This window comes from Coffea arabica, chromosome 5e (assembly GCF_036785885.1).
Source record: "Coffea arabica cultivar ET-39 chromosome 5e, Coffea Arabica ET-39 HiFi, whole genome shotgun sequence".
NCBI classification, from domain to species: Eukaryota; Viridiplantae; Streptophyta; class Magnoliopsida; order Gentianales; family Rubiaceae; genus Coffea; species Coffea arabica.
This window is the reverse complement of record NC_092318.1, coordinates 35,133,036-35,147,153: the sequence shown is the minus strand read 5'-3', so window position 1 is coordinate 35,147,153 and position 14,118 is coordinate 35,133,036. Positions and strand designations below refer to the sequence as shown.

General features: G+C 34.6%; 1 non-coding gene and 1 pseudogene across 1 annotated transcript; one reads left to right on the top strand and one right to left on the bottom strand.

Moving 5' to 3' along the window:
• Positions 1-4,278: 4,278 nt before the first annotated feature.
• On the bottom strand, positions 4,279-4,385 carry LOC113688689 (small nucleolar RNA R71). Its single transcript, XR_003448053.1, has one exon. It is a non-coding gene; the product is annotated as a small nucleolar RNA R71 (small nucleolar RNA).
• Positions 4,386-4,584: 199 nt separating this feature from the next.
• LOC140006968 (uncharacterized) lies at positions 4,585-9,093 on the top strand (annotated as a pseudogene).
• The last annotated feature ends 5,025 nt before the right edge of the window (positions 9,094-14,118 follow it).

The following is a 14,118-nucleotide window of genomic DNA, read 5'->3' as shown; positions in this document are numbered from 1 at the left end:
CTCGCCTGAGCAAAACTGGAAAACGCGACACAGATAAACGCGACTTTAAGTCGCGTTTTCATACATAACCGCGTTTTCAATTCTGCGAGATTTGTGCAGAAAATGCGGATTTAAAAACGCGCGTTGAAGGCGCGTTTTTAGTCGCGTTTTCGGTTCATTTTTCTGCTTCAAAAACGCGATTTCCAGAACATTTCTTCACTTTTCCATTTTTCCAGCCGCGTTTTTCTTCTTCTCTTCTACCCAACTCACAAATCTTCATTTGTACTCCATAATCGTCTAAGCCGAATTGAAGATCATTTGGGCATTCATCCACCGCCCAATCGTGATGCAGAGGATGACGATGATGCCGAGGGGGATGACTGACTTGGCACACTGCAGAAGCTATCTTTAGTTGATGAACTTGCTTGCCTAATTATCTTAACTTGTGGAACTTAAGATGTTTAACTTCATTTTATTTTTCTGTTTTCTATGTGGTAGGTACTTGTATTTTGACAGTGGTTCGTGATTAGTGGCTGATAAGGATCTCAGCCATTGACTTGGGGAGTACTTCTTTCTTTTCTTTTCTTCTTTTGTTTCATTTCTTCCCTACACATTGAGGACAATGTGTAATTTAAGTGTGGGGGGGAGACATATACATGATACTTGTGGTTTTAGTTGTGTTTGATATAATTCTTGTGCTTAAATGGTGTTTCTTGTGGTTGCTGGCAGGGAGTTTAGTCCACTTTTAAGGGAGACTCTGTCAAAATTTTTCCAAAACCTTATACATATATATGTTATTAACTATAACAAATAAATAAAATTTTGTCACTTATCCTTTTGAAATAAATATATGCGGTTTTGATACTTCTTTTCTCATGAAAGTTGGAAATGATTTTTATGTGATTATAATTTTTACATCTATAGGAAAGTATATCTAATAAAGTGGAGAAAATTATGCCTACATTTTGTATATTTGATGAAAATTCTTCTTTTTATCTAATTTTATAAGATAAGAAATTAATATGGTTAATAAGTGTCATACTCTTCTCATGATTACTCTTAGAGGGAATTTTATTATATATATATATATTGAAAAAAAAAATAAAAAAAAAATGGGTTATTCTACTCCAATGATTCTCATACCGAGTAACCGGGGGTTGGCATCTACAAATGTCGACATTCGCGTAAAAAGGTACTTGAATTAAGAGTATGCAAAGCAACTTGAGTATGTGAAATGTTGAGTAACCGGGGATCTGCATCTAAAAATATTGATCTTCGCGTCAAAAGGCATTTTTCACAACTTAAGTAATATTTATCCCTTAAAATATATTAAAAAAATAATAAAATAAATAAATAAAAAGTAAATTAAATCCCTCTTTAAGAAAAATAAGAAGTTGATCATGAGATTAGTTAGCATCTTTATTGACTATAGGAGTTGCTTGCTTGCGAAATTTGATAAAAATAAGAAGTTGAGTTGAATTGGTAAAATTATGGTATACTTGGCTCTTCTTTGCTTGATATTATGAGTACTTGAACTTAATGGAAAGATCACATAAGGGTTATTTACCTTGATTCAAGGAAATGGAGTTGAAATACTACATATGTTTATTTTCAATTTTTTTGGATCATTGATGGTTAGAATTTTATATTGCTTGAGGACAAGCAATGATTCAAGTGTGGGGGTATTTGATAAGAGTTTATTTTACGTATTTTTAAGTGCATTTTATTAGTTAATTTTGAGTTGATTATTTAGTTTTATAAATAAAATAAAGAGGTTTTTGGTAAAATTATATATTTTTGGTAAAAGTGGATAATATTGCATTTCTATTGATTTTAATGGTAAAAACTTCATTTTTATGCAGGAATGATGATTCAATCACCAAAGGATGTCAAATGAGGTAAAAAATAGAGATTTTGTGATGAATTCAAGTGGCAACAAGAAGAATGAAGTGAAAAACGTTCAAGTGAGGAAATGCAATACAAGTCAGTTTTGACACTCTTCAGTATTTTGACCATATCTGGAGCTACACTTATCGGATTGAGGTTATCTTTATACCATTTTAAAGCTAAGAAAGAGACCTACAATTCGTATGAAGACATCGAAATCCATTTCTGCCATCTTCATGGGCAAAACGTTGGAATACAGAAGCTGCATTCTGTGGTCGGAAGTTAAAACAGAGGTTTGAACAGGTGACAGTATTTCGATCATATCTCAGGCTACAAAGCTCCGATTTGGATGATTCTTGAAGCATTGGAAAGCTAACTCAAAGGGCTACAACTTTTGTGTTTTGCACAAAAGCTAGTTCGGCCTGCATCATGGAGAAAATTGCAGTTGAAATAAGGCCAGAGTGAAAACGCGAGTAGACAAAACGCGAGTTATGCCGCGTTTTGTGTAGGCGCGTTTTATAGCCGAAATTCTGCAATTTGACTCAGTCAATTCTCTTGTGTTCATACCACTTTCCAGCTATAAGATGCAAGGGAATTCGGTGCACATGCTTCTGCAATAAAAGAGAAGACCAAATGAGTGTGGACAAAAAGGAAACATCATATCTTTGACTTCTTTTTACAAAATCTGAGTGGAGGAAATTATGAAGTGAGAGGAATGGAATTTCTACCACCTTTTATGCAGAAACACAGGGGAGAAGCCTGGCATTACCATACGTAGCTAGTTTTCCTTCTTGCAACAAGTTTTCTCTCTAGTTAAGAGTTCTTAGAGAAGCATTTGGTTTTTCACTTGTAACTATCTTGTACAAGAACATAGCAGGAATTGGAGAGCTTTACCTTCAATTGGCTAAGCTTTCTTTTACCTTTCTTATACTTGTACTTCATGATGTTTTGCATTAATAAACTTGTGAGTTTGATTGTTAAATCATTCATGAGTAGCTAATTTCCTTTATCTAGGGAGTAGATGAAGCTTATGGCCAAATGATATGAAGTGATTGTGATTTATGCTTGTTATATCTTGTATTAACTTATCTACTTGTGTATGTTGGATTACTTGTTGTTGCTTGATCACCAATAGCAGGTTTATAGTTGTTTTTACTCATTGAGAAATGGTAAAAATAATGGAATGACATAAGTAGAGCTTGAGTAGTATATTCATGAGAATAGAAATACATTCAAGTGGATAAAATCTATATTTCAGGTATGCACAAAACAGATTTAGTATTTTCCAAGAGATTAGGAAAAACTAATCTGTTTTAACCCATTATTATCATGAAAATGTGATTTTGGTATTGTTGGAAATGAATCCTTGGTTAAACAAGAGCAGTAACAAGTGTTAAATTCATTCGTTTTAGATCTTTTGTGTTATATGTGGAATCTACATCCCTAGATCTTAATATTTAGTGAATTCTACTTCTATTGTGAAATTGCATTTATCTATTTAAGAATTTTTGTAGTTGAATTAAATTCTGAAGTTTCTGCTCAAATTAATTGTAAGTCTAAATAATAGAGTAAATTAGTATCTAATAATTGTTTTAATTGCTCCTCGTGGGATCGACCCGATACACATCTTGTACTACAATTGCGACCTGTATACTTGCAGTCCAACGGGTGTAAATTCGGAATTAAACTTGCATTGATAGTAAAAATCCCGTCAAGTTTTTGGCGCCGTTGCCGGGGAGCGGCAATATTAGAGCCTAATCATCTTTATTAATTTAGACAGCTTTATTTTTTAGATTATATTTAATCTTATATTGTAATCAGTTTTTTTTTTTACCATTGAAGTTGCATAATATCCCTTATTTCTGTTTGTAGTGTATGCACCGGGAGTCTCGAGAAGTCGCACCTTTCAATCCAGAAATTGAGAGGACACTACGTAGACAAAGGAGGCACACACAACAGCAGCAGGAGCAAGAGATTTGGCAACCGATAGAGGAAATTTTGATAGAACTACCATTTGAAGAAGAAATGGCTGAAAATGAAGCAAATAGGCGAGTTCTACGAGATTTTGCTCTACCGGGAACACAAGGATCTCAAACGAGCATAGCAAGGCCTACGGTAAATGCTAACAACTTTGAGATTAAGCCATCACTTATCCAAATGGTTCAACAATCTCAATTTGGAGGTAATGCAGTAGAAGATCCTAATACACACTTAGCTACATTCTTGGAAATTTGTGATACAATTAAAATGAATGGAGTTAGTGATGATGCTATAAGGCTAAGATTGTTCCCATTTTCATTGAGAGATAAGGCCAAACTTTGGCTACACTCTCATGCTCCTAATACTTTCACCGGATGGGATGATTTATCAAGAGCATTCTTAAATAAGTATTTTCCACCAGGAAAGACTGCTAAGCTTAGAATGGATATCACTAGTTTTAGTCAATTGGAGAGAGAATCATTATATGAGGCATGGGAAAGGTTTAGAGATTTGCTTCGGAAATGTCCACATCATGGACTGCCGGAATGGTTAATCATACAAACCTTTTATAATGGTTTATCTTTCTCCACTAAAACTATTATTGATGCAGCCGCAGGTGGAGCTTTAATGGGTAAATCACCCCAAGAAGCTCAGAATTTGATAGAAGAAATGGCCGCAAATAACTACCAATGGGCCAATGAAAGAGGTAATACGAGACGTCACGCAGGTATGATAGAAATGGACACTCTCAATATGCTGAGTGCCCAAATGAATAACGTGATGAAGTTATTGAGTAGACAAGGTGGAGTTAGCCCAAGTTCATCTAATGCTCACGTAGCTTGTTGCTCTTTCTGTGGAGGTGAACATGATATTAATGAGTGTGTTGATTCTGAGCAGGTACAATTTGTCAATAATTACAACCGAAATGCTCCAAATAATCCCTACTCGAATACTTACAATCCGGGGTGGAGAAATCATCCAAACTTTGGATGGAAATATCAAGGCAATCAACAAAGGCCAACCAATCCGCCGGGATTTCAACCAAGGCAACCACAGGCTGAAACTAAACCAAGTTGGGAGATCGCGGTGGAAAAACTTGCTAAGGTGACTTCGGACAGATTTGAACGAGTAGAAGGGAGACTGGATCAACTCACTACAATGTACAGGAATGTAGAGGTCCAAATTGGTCAAATTGCTAGTTCTTTGAATAATCGAAATCAAGGAGAATTACCTAGCAAAACAGAGGTCAATCCTAAGGAGCAGGTGCAAGCCATTACTCTTCGCAGTGGTAGACAATTAGAAGATCCTCCAGTGGTGGAAGTTGAGAAAGATGAGAACGAAAAACAAGAAGAAAAGCAGAGGAACCAAGAGGCGATTGTGGAGGAAAATAGTCGGGAGAATCCAAGAGAAAAGCAACCATCATCTTCCACTACCATTCCAATACCTCCTGCGGTTCCATTTCCACAAAGATTAAAGCAAAATAAGTTTGATAAAGATTTTGAAAAATTTGTTAAACTTTTCAAACAATTGCACATTAACATTCCTTTTGCCGATGCTATTTTGCAGATTCCGTCTTATGCGAAATTTCTCAAGGAAATCATGACTAGAAAAAGAAAGTTGGAAGACTGCGAAACAATAGCATTAACGGGGGAATGTAGTGCAATTATTCAAAATAAGCTACCACCGAAGTTGAAGGATCCGGGGAGTTTTTCTATACCTTGCACCATAGGTAACGTTGATTTTTCTAAGGCATTGTGTGATCTTGGTGCTAGTGTATCATTAATACCTTTAACGGTGGCTAGACAATTGGGTTTGCATGAGCTTAAACGCACTAATATCACTTTGCAACTAGCGGATCGGTCTATTAGATATCCATTGGGAGTGTTGGAGAATGTATTGATAAAAGTTCAAAAATTTATCATTCCAGTGGATTTTGTGGTATTAGATATGGAAGAAGATATATCTATGCCAATTATTCTAGGTAGACCATTTCTAGCTACTTCAGGTACTATTATTGATGTAAAAAATGGCAAGCTTAAGTTTCAAGTAGGTGAAGAAGAGGTAGAATTTAATTTGAATGAAATGAAAAAATACCCTTCTTTTACCGATCATGCTTATTCTATTGGCACAATTGATAAACTAACCCAAGAGATGAGTCAAGTCAACTTTGACTTAGATCCTCTTGAGTATTGTTTAATGAGTTTAGGTAAGCAAGAAGATGTTTGTGAAGAAATTGAAGAATTGGCCAAGTACTTGGATTTTCAAGCACCTTATAAAAGGGGTAATTTGTATGAAAGTCTTGGCCAAGGAAAAGGGTTTTCACAACCTTCAGAAATTGAACCTCCAAAGTTAGAGCTCAAGCCACTTCCGACTCATCTAAGGTATGAATTTCTTGGAGAAAATAAAACTTTACCTGTAATTGTTAGTGCTGACCTTGATGATGAACAGTGTGCAAAGTTGTTAAGAGTTCTAAGAAGGCGTAAGAAGGCAATTGGATGGACAATTTCAGACATTAAAGGTATAAGTCCTTCTATATGCATGCATCGAATTTTATTGGAGAACGGTTGCAAACCAGTGGTGGAAACACAAAGAAGACTCAATCCAAACATGAAAGAGGTGGTAAGAAATGAAATTCTTAAGTGGCTTGATGCAGGTATAGTCTTTCCTATCTCCGATAGTGTTTGGATTAGTCCAATTCATGTGGTACCAAAGAAAGGTGGAATAACTACAATCATAGGTAAAAATGATGAATTGATTCCATCTAGACTTGTGGTAGGGTGAAGAGTGTGTATCGATTATCGTAAGTTAAATACGGTAACAAGAAAAGATCATTTTCCCCTACCATTTCTTGATCAATTATTGGAGCGAATAGCCGGATATGAATTTTACTGTTTTCTTGATGATTTTTCAGGATATAATCAAATAGCTATAGCTCCAAAGGATCAAGAGAAGACCACATTTACATGTCCTTATGGCACTTTTGCCTTTAGAAGAATGCCATTTGGGTTATGCAATGCTCCCGCAACTTTTCAACGATGCATGATGGCTATTTTTTCTGATTATATTGAGAAAATTATGGAGATATTTATGGATGATTTTTCTGTGTATGGTTCATCTTTTGATCAGTGTCTTCATAATTTGGAATTGATTTTGCAGAGATGCGAGGAAACAAATCTTGTACTGAATTGGGAGAAATGTCATTTTATGGTAAAAGAAGGAATTGTTTTAGGACACAAGATTTCCTCCAATGGAATTGAGGTGGATCAAGCCAAAATAGAAGTCATCGAAAAATTGCCACCCCCAAGCAATGTCAAGGGGATAAGGAGTTTTTTAGGACATGCTGGCTTTTATAGACGTTTTATTAAAGATTTTTCTAAAATAGTAAAGCCATTATGTGATTTATTATGTAAAGATACTCCTTTTCAATTTGATGACAATTGTTTGGTTGCATTTGAAAGGTTGAAGAAGGAATTGATTTCGGTCCCAATTATAACTTCGCCTGATTGGTCACTACCATTTGAATTGATGTGTGATGCAAGTGATTATGCGGTTGGAGCAGTTTTGGGACAAAAGAAAGAAGGACGGTTGCACGTCATTTACTATGCTAGCAAGTTGCTAAATGAGGCACAACTCAATTATGCAACTACAGAAAAAGAGCTATTGGCAGTGATATTTGCTTTGGATAAATTTAGATCTTATCTAGTAGGATCTAAAGTTATTATATATACGGACCATGCGGCTCTTAAATATTTGTTACATAAAAAAGATGCAAAACCAAGACTAATTCGGTGGATTCTTTTATTGCAGGAATTTGATGTGGAGATAAAAGACAAAAAGGGAACAGAGAATCTAGTAGCGGATCATCTATCACGCCTAGAATATATTCCAGTCAAGGATCAAGTTCCTATTCAAGAGAATTTCCCGGATGAGTTTGTCCTAGCAATTATCAATTCTCCATGGTATGCTGATATTGCTAATTTTTTGGTAAGTGGAGAGATTCCAAGGGGATTTAATTACCATCAAAAGAAGAAATTCTTACATGATGTCAAAAGTTACTTTTGGGAGGAACCATTGCTGTATAAACATTGTGCCGATGGTATGGTACGTCGATGTATTCCCGAAAACGAGGTACATAATATTTTATATCATTGTCATAACCTTGAAACAGGTGGACATTTTAGCACCTCAAAAACTGTGGCAAAGCTATGGCAATCAGGGTTTTATTGGCCAACTATGTATCGAGATGTTCGGGAATATGTTAAAAAGTGTGATGCATGCCAAAGAACTGGAAATATATCTCGAAAGAATGAAATGCCCCTAACTACCTTCTTAGAAGTTGAATTATTTGATATATGGGGTATAGACTTTGTGGGACCATTTCCAAGCTCTTTTAATAATAAGTACATCTTAGTAGCAGTGGATTATGTTTCTAAATGGGTAGAAGCAATCGCTTCACCTACTAATGACTCTAAGGTTGTACTCCGATTCCTTAAAAAGAATATTTTTTGTAGATTTGGTATACCTAAGGCCATAATAAGTGATGAAGGAAAACATTTTTGTAACAAACAACTGGATTCCTTATTGTTTAAATATGGTTGTAGGCACAAGACATCACTCCCGTACCATCCTCAAGCCAATGGACAAGCGGAGCTAGCTAATCGTGAGATAAAGCTCATTTTGGAGAAAACTGTGAATAAATCACGCAAGGATTGGGCTACAAAGTTAGATGACACACTATGGGCTTACCGAACGGCATTTAAGACTCCCTTAGGGATGTCGCCGTATCGTTTAGTCTATGAAAAAGCTTGTCACTTACCTGTAGAGATTGAACATAAAGCTTATTGGGCTATTAAAGCAATTAATATAGATTTTAATCTTGCAGGTGGAAGGAGATTACTTGAGCTGAGTGAATTGGAGGAACACCGGTTACATGCATATGAAAATGCCAAAATTTACAAAGAAAAGATCAAATATTGGCATGACAAGCACATTATTCCTAAACAATTTCAGGTAGGGCAAAAAGTGCTTTTATTCAATTCACGCCTGAGGTTATTTCCAGGAAAATTGAAGTCAAGGTGGTCTGGACCATTTGAAGTCACTCAAGTATTTTCCTATGGAGCGGTTGAAGTGGCAAATTCAAGAAATGAAAGGTTTAAGGTCAATGGACAACGATTGAAACCCTACTTGGCAGGTGAAATCGTACCCAAAGGACTCATATGTCTTTCGGGCGACTCTTCTTCAATTTAAGAAACTGAATGTGTGAGTCGAGCCAACGACTATAAACAAAAGCGCTGATTGGGAGGCAACCCAATATTTAGGTTATATTTGTTAACTTGGTGTGATTTTGTGGTTTGAATCAATGTTTTAGCTAAATTGTTGTTTTTGTAATGTAGGGTTGGCAATTGAAGGCAAGGATGACCAATTGAGTACAAAAAAGGCGAACTTTGATCAAACAACTCAACCCCTCGATTTGCGTTAAAGGTGTTTTTGATTCATTATAAAGGGGTAAAATGCATGTTTTTAATGTTTTACATTTGTTCCAGTCATTAAAATTGGCAAACAAATGATCTATGATGCATTTTGAGTCATTGGGGTACCTTTTGTAATTTTTCAAAAGTTGAAATTCTGCTAAAAATGGAAGCAGAAAACGCGTTTTCCAAGGAAACGCGACTATAAGTCGCGTTTCTCAGAATCGCGTTTTCAATTCTGCTCCTGCAGAACAGAAAACGCGCCTTTAAAATGCGACTTGAAGTCGCGTTTTGGAGGAAGTCGCGTTTTCTCGCCTGAGCAAAACTGGAAAACGCGACACAGATAAACGCGACTTTAAGTCGCGTTTTCATACATAACCGCGTTTTCAATTCTGCGAGATTTGTGCAGAAAATGCGGATTTAAAAACGCGCGTTGAAGGCGCGTTTTTAGTCGCGTTTTCGGTTCATTTTTCTGCTTCAAAAACGCGATTTCCAGAACATTTCTTCACTTTTCCATTTTTCCAGCCGCGTTTTTCTTCTTCTCTTCTACCCAACTCACAAATCTTCATTTGTACTCCATAATCGTCTAAGCCGAATTGAAGATCATTTGGGCATTCATCCACCGCCCAATCGTGATGCAGAGGATGACGATGATGCCGAGGGGGATGACTGACTTGGCACACTGCAGAAGCTATCTTTAGTTGATGAACTTGCTTGCCTAATTATCTTAACTTGTGGAACTTAAGATGTTTAACTTCATTTTATTTTTCTGTTTTCTATGTGGTAGGTACTTGTATTTTGACAGTGGTTCGTGATTAGTGGCTGATAAGGATCTCAGCCATTGACTTGGGGAGTACTTCTTTCTTTTCTTTTCTTCTTTTGTTTCATTTCTTCCCTACACATTGAGGACAATGTGTAATTTAAGTGTGGGGGGGGAGACATATACATGATACTTGTGGTTTTAGTTGTGTTTGATATAATTCTTGTGCTTAAATGGTGTTTCTTGTGGTTGCTGGCAGGGAGTTTAGTCCACTTTTAAGGGAGACTCTGTCAAAATTTTTCCAAAACCTTATACATATATATGTTATTAACTATAACAAATAAATAAAATTTTGTCACTTATCCTTTTGAAATAAATATATGCGGTTTTGATACTTCTTTTCTCATGAAAGTTGGAAATGATTTTTATGTGATTATAATTTTTACATCTATAGGAAAGTATATCTAATAAAGTGGAGAAAATTATGCCTACATTTTGTATATTTGATGAAAATTCTTCTTTTTATCTAATTTTATAAGATAAGAAATTAATATGGTTAATAAGTGTCATACTCTTCTCATGATTACTCTTAGAGGGAATTTTATTATATATATATATATTGAAAAAAAAAATAAAAAAAAAATGGGTTATTCTACTCCAATGATTCTCATACCGAGTAACCGGGGGTTGGCATCTACAAATGTCGACATTCGCGTAAAAAGGTACTTGAATTAAGAGTATGCAAAGCAACTTGAGTATGTGAAATGTTGAGTAACCGGGGATCTGCATCTAAAAATGTTGATCTTCGCGTCAAAAGGCATTTTTCACAACTTAAGTAATATTTATCCCTTAAAATATATTAAAAAAATAATAAAATAAATAAATAAAAAGTAAATTAAATCCCTCTTTAAGAAAAATAAGAAGTTGATCATGAGATTAGTTAGCATCTTTATTGACTATAGGAGTTGCTTGCTTGCGAAATTTGATAAAAATAAGAAGTTGAGTTGAATTGGTAAAATTATGGTATACTTGGCTCTTCTTTGCTTGATATTATGAGTACTTGAACTTAATGGAAAGATCACATAAGGGTTATTTACCTTGATTCAAGGAAATGGAGTTGAAATACTACATATGTTTATTTTCAATTTTTTTGGATCATTGATGGTTAGAATTTTATATTGCTTGAGGACAAGCAATGATTCAAGTGTGGGGGTATTTGATAAGAGTTTATTTTACGTATTTTTAAGTGCATTTTATTAGTTAATTTTGAGTTGATTATTTAGTTTTATAAATAAAATAAAGAGGTTTTTGGTAAAATTATATATTTTTGGTAAAAGTGGATAATATTGCATTTCTATTGATTTTAATGGTAAAACTTCATTTTTATGCAGGAATGATGATTCAATCACCAAAGGATGTCAAATGAGGTAAAAAATAGAGATTTTGTGATGAATTCAAGTGGCAACAAGAAGAATGAAGTGAAAAACGTTCAAGTGAGGAAATGCAATACAAGTCAGTTTTGACACTCTTCAGTATTTTGACCATATCTGGAGCTACACTTATCGGATTGAGGTTATCTTTATACCATTTTAAAGCTAAGAAAGAGACCTACAATTCGTATGAAGACATCGAAATCCATTTCTGCCATCTTCATGGGCAAAACGTTGGAATACAGAAGCTGCATTCTGTGGTCGGAAGTTAAAACAGAGGTTTGAACAGGTGACAGTATTTCGATCATATCTCAGGCTACAAAGCTCCGATTTGGATGATTCTTGAAGTATTGGAAAGCTAACTCAAAGGGCTACAACTTTTGTGTTTTGCACAAAAGCTAGTTCGGCCTGCATCATGGAGAAAAGTGCAGTTGAAATAAGGCCAGAGTGAAAACGCGAGTAGACAAAACGCGAGTTATGCCGCGTTTTGTGTAGGCGCGTTTTATAGCCGAAATTCTGCAATTTGACTCAGTCAATTCTCTTGTGTTCATACCACTTTCCAGCTATAAGATGCAAGGGAATTCGGTGCACATGCTTCTGCAATAAAAGAGAAGACCAAATGAGTGTGGACAAAAAGGAAACATCATATCTTTGACTTCTTTTTACAAAATCTGAGTGGAGGAAATTATGAAGTGAGAGGAATGGAATTTCTACCACCTTTTATGCAGAAACACAGGGGAGAAGCCTGGCATTACCATACGTAGCTAGTTTTCCTTCTTGCAACAAGTTTTCTCTCTAGTTAAGAGTTCTTAGAGAAGCATTTGGTTTTTCACTTGTAACTATCTTGTACAAGAACATAGCAGGAATTGGAGAGCTTTACCTTCAATTGGCTAAGCTATCTTTTACCTTTCTTATACTTGTACTTCATGATGTTTTGCATTAATAAACTTGTGAGTTTGATTGTTAAATCATTCATGAGTAGCTAATTTCCTTTATCTAGGGAGTAGATGAAGCTTATGGCCAAATGATATGAAGTGATTGTGATTTATGCTTGTTATATCTTGTATTAACTTATCTACTTGTGTATGTTGGATTACTTGTTGTTGCTTGATCACCAATAGCAGGTTTATAGTTGTTTTTACTCATTGAGAAATGGTAAAAATAATGGAATGACATAAGTAGAGCTTGAGTAGTATATTCATGAGAATAGAAATACATTCAAGTGGATAAAATCTATATTTCAGGTATGCACAAAACAGATTTAGTATTTTCCAAGAGATTAGGAAAAACTAATCTGTTTTAACCCATTATTATCATGAAAATGTGATTTTGGTATTGTTGGAAATGAATCCTTGGTTAAACAAGAGCAGTAACAAGTGTTAAATTCATTCGTTTTAGATCTTTTGTGTTATATGTGGAATCTACATCCCTAGATCTTAATATTTAGTGAATTCTACTTCTATTGTGAAATTGCATTTATCTATTTAAGAATTTTTGTAGTTGAATTAAATTCTGAAGTTTCTGCTCAAATTAATTGTAAGTCTAAATAATAGAGTAAATTAGTATCTAATAATTGTTTTAATTGCTCCTCGTGGGATTGACCCGATACACATCTTGTACTACAATTGCGACCTGTATACTTGCAGTCCAACGGGTGTAAATTCGGAATTAAACTTGCATTGATAGTAAAAATCCCGTCAAGTACCATTACTTTTTGGAATCCACAGCTATGAGCTTCTCATAGTACCAATTGTACTCTTCTTTTTTTTTGGCAATACCAGATTCTTGATAACTTTATGTGGTAGGACTAGGAGGAAGAGTTCTAGATGACCCTTCTTGTTCTAGTTCCTCTGACTTGCATTACTTTCAACATCAGTAGACATAGTTTCAAATTTATATAAATCTGACCATGTAAAATATACAGTTTAGTGCAACAATCAATTATCAATAACTATGAATTCAATTCAAAAATGAAATAAGAGATTAGGACTTCACATGCATGGTATCAACTATCAAATATTTGGATTATCAAATAAGAGATAACAACTAGTCAACTAATTTAGAATCATGTCCACTTACTCACACTCACATAATAAATGTCTAAGTAATTGTTACATGGATTAATTTGATATCAAAGGCCCAAAATTATTGTGCCTAACTATGGCTCATAACCTTAATTGAAACAAGTGAAACCTTCTAATTTTTATCTAAACTACTTCCTACTTTTCTTATGGCTTATAACCTTAGTTAAAAGTAACTATTTCTTCTTTATTGACATATAGAAAACAAAACTAAATCTATATATTTATAGTTAATCACATTAAATTTTCTTTTCAAACAATATTCTAATCAAGCTCCTGCACCATGCAAAGGAAGCTATACCCAGTTGTCATTATAAGAGACTGCTCATTTGACTTGTTATTCAACCAAAACACGAATTTGAAGAGTTTGGGGGAAAATTATACATGTTTCAAAATTACATAAAAATTTCAGATTAAAGTTATAACTAAGACTTAGACAGAGTTTGGGAGAAAATTACACATGCTTCAAAATTACATCAAAAATTCAAATTAAAACAATAATTGTCAATTTCCACTTCATGAGAAAATTATAA